The sequence below is a fragment of the Triticum dicoccoides genome, chromosome 7B (genome assembly GCF_002162155.2).
Source record: "Triticum dicoccoides isolate Atlit2015 ecotype Zavitan chromosome 7B, WEW_v2.0, whole genome shotgun sequence".
NCBI classification, from domain to species: domain Eukaryota; kingdom Viridiplantae; phylum Streptophyta; class Magnoliopsida; order Poales; family Poaceae; genus Triticum; species Triticum dicoccoides.
In genome coordinates this window covers 207,046,088-207,049,834 of record NC_041393.1, presented here as the reverse complement: position 1 = coordinate 207,049,834, position 3,747 = coordinate 207,046,088, and positions in this window count along the sequence as shown.

Below are 3,747 nucleotides of genomic sequence, written 5' to 3'. Positions count from 1 at the left end.
TGCGTGTGTTTTTATTTTAAAAAATATATGTAGTCCTTATCTCCATCTAGAAAAATATTTTTAAAAAATCCCCCCGCCCCCTCCATCTAGAAAAAGAAGTTAAAAAATCACCAAGGCGGCCTACCAACAAGCGCCACTTTGCGTAGCCCTCCGTTAAAAAATACGTGGGATCATCACCTCCATCTAAAAAGAAAAAAAACATTTAAAAAAATTCTCACCTCCATCCAAAAATAATATCCTAAATGTTTTTTCACCGCGGTCAACCAGCTTGCGCAACATGGCATAGCTGATTGACCGCCCTTCACGCGTAGCTTAATGGTTTTAATTTTATCATGCTTCAATGTGCGTCCTTCTTGCCCATGCAGTATCTTTTGTTCCTAAGCAAAACAAACTTATTTAATTTAGACACCATCATATTTTCATAAACACTATAAAGCAGTTCCTACAAACAAAAGTGTTTGGTAATTCAGTCGATGTGCGTGAATTTTACTGACTAATTCCTTTCTATGTTTTAAACATGTGTAGCCACGGGGGTGTGGGCGTAACCGTCATAGGAAAATCCTCATTTGTTTCCTAATTCTACATGATTCAAGAGGACATGTTATTCCAGTCGTGCACTCTTTTTCTCACATTTTAAAAATCTTACGGATCAAAGAGGCCTTCTTTTGTCAGACAAATGGATGGTCTCTCCATGCAACCCAATCGTTATTCTGCAAACCATTCGCTTGGTATATTTCTTGTTGTACAAACTTCCTATGAAGTCTGGATTTTAGAGGTTTTATTTTTGTATTGTTTGAAGCAAATGATCTTTCGCCTAGACAAACCGCCACCAACATACTATTCGATTCCATACATCTCAACAGAAGCTCGCTTGTGGAAACTTGATTCCTATCTGTGACGTCGTAGTCTCTCTATCTATAGTGATGCATGTATTGGTGTGGGTCACCACTAAAGTTCATTGGAATATATCGTAAGCCTTCAAAGAGATCAAGTATACAATCAGCTCTACTGGTAGGTTGAAACCTGAATAGAAACCAAGGGGACCGGTTGCTGCTACATTTGTTTTTGTACTTTTGGCAGAAATGAGAATGAATATGGGAACCTGGAAATTAATAAGGAAGTCTATACTGTTGAAAATAAATATAGAGCAAATACGGCGTTGGCAAATAAAAGTTCATAGGGTTCCAAAACCACATAACCCAAAAAGTAAAACATAATGAAACCAATAAATTGAATCGCTAATATGACTACTATTTTGTACAAGTTTCCAAATTTACCGAGATGACAAGTCAGATTACGGAACATGGGATTTTTTTCTTTAGTAGATTGAGTTGGACTAAAAGTGTATATGGGTTTAATTGGAGTGCACTATACAAATACGCAAAAAAATATGGAAACTTCCACGATAACGTATATCGAATGAAAGCTCCTTTCCCACAGGTGTTTTAGAGTCTTCATTTCCACGAGAAGCACTCTTTTCACTTTAGTTTTGTAAGTTTCATCACTAGTGCCCATGTACCAATCGAAAGGAGCTCTTGGTGTTCAACTTTATCTGGCCTTTTTGGGTGATCCCAAAGGTACAAAGGGTTGTCATTTGTTACGATGGTACAATAAGATGACAAGAGCGAAGGGCCGCGAAGGACCCAGACTTCCATTGGATAAGCATGACGATACAAATTATATCGGTAACCAACAAAAAAGAGAAAATGCAAGCTAGTCCTTTCCTTTTACAAATAGGATCCGAGGTCAGAAAGTAAAACCGCAATTTAGTCATTATTAATAGGATTAGTGGAGAGCCAAAGGCACCGCCGTCGACAATAAACCACTTAGGGTGGTGACCTCGCTGCCCCATATCCACCAGTTTTGCCGGCGGCGAAGGAAGAAGCAACCATCGGCTAATGCTATGCTAGATACATGCCTCCGTTTTAGCTTCTCATTGGGAGGAATAACAAAGCTGATGACGAGGCTCCAGTGGGCCGCCTTTCGACCAGAAGAAGTAGGGGAACAACAACTATGACCGACATGACCACCAACACCACATCCACAAGGGGAGGGGGGCACCGATGGGCACCAAAGCGCCTCAGTGTACGCTCTTGCTGATGCCGGCAAGGAATTGTGCTGGCATCTCAACGGAGGAGTTTGCCTCATCTGCATCTTCGCTCCATCCACCACGGCGCCCTAGAGGGAGCAGATGGGGGAAAACTCATTATCTTCGTAGTTGGGCAGCCAACGGGGACAATGAAGTCTTCTCGTCTTCGGCTCCAGCCACTGGAGCACCACATGTAAGAGGACGACGACCGCCATGCGCGACCCATAAGCTCCGCCGACACAATCCCCTCTGCTATAGCGCCAAACACCATTTTAAGGCAAGTCTTAAACGACCATTATTATATACGAGGAGGAGCTCGAGCACCTCTCCCTAACCATCTCCAGCCGACAGCGCCATCAGACAAGGCATGTGATCGGCCAGGGAGCCATAGGCGACTCTCAACGGAGCTACCGGGAGGAGAGAGAGAAGGAAATGATAAGAATGATCCACTTCTCCATGTTTTTAAATTTGTTTTTCCCATAAAACTCCTATGAGATACTTCACATAAGACTAGCCACAGTGGGAGTAACTTCGGTAGTAACATCGAGTCCAACTCAGTAAATTTGCTTATGTGGCAATGAGTTAATGATGAGAGATGTAATACTAGTAACTTGGCTAATTACTGTAACATCACATATCCCAATGCAATATGAGTCTATAGCCTAATAAATGAAGCTTTGCGTGTTACCATACTTATGTTACTACCCACTATTGAGGTAGTAATATAGTCTAGAGATATGTGTATGTTACTAGTGTAGGTTACTCTCCATTGTGGCTAGTCTAATAATAATACCACAACAATAACAAGAGATTTATGGAGGAAATCTATAACAAGGTTAAACCTTGAAAGCATTATTTTTTGCATGTATTTTATGTTTTGGAGTTCTTGCAAGTTCCCTCGAAGCTTTAAAGCAACCATCAATGCATATACACATACTTTTTTATTGTAAGATTTAGCAATCATTTCTATCTTTCGAGACTCGTGCTTCGGTGACGCCCTACCGATTCTAGCCGTCAAGCCGAACGATAATTCTCATGCATGCTAGAGTTTTTGACTTTTTCATCCGTGGTGGTTTTCTTTTTTCTTCTTGCTACTACTACACGTGCTTGAATTCAAAAATCCATCTGTAGCCAGCTCAAACACCATTTTTCTCACCGATATATTTGAATACTCGTACTACACGTGCCAGGGCCAGGCCAAGTACAATAATGAAGCACCATGTAGTACTAGCGTTGGGCGAGGACCCGATCGCGCAGAGGATACGAGGCCGGCCAATGCGACGTACCGGCACCAGCAGGCAAAGCGACCCGAGACCGAGAGGAGCGGGCAGGGGGGACGCACCCGCACCGCGGGGCGGGGTGAGCTTGCACGGGCAGAGACGCTGCGGTACGAGTACGAGTGGTGGTGCGGTTGACAGGCCCGACAGGAGGGCCAGCCAGCACCAGCCAGCACCAGCAGCATCAGTCGTACCCGCACCAGTACCAGTACCGCCACTGCACCCGTGCCTATCGCCAATTCGCGCGATGCCCCCAGCCAGCCAGCCAGGCCCACCCGCTCGCCCGCCCGTACGGCCCGCGGCGTGGCGTGGGACGGCGGGGCGCCACCACCCACCCCGCCCCAGCCCCGCGCGCGTTCTTTCCCTCTCGCCCCTGCCCCG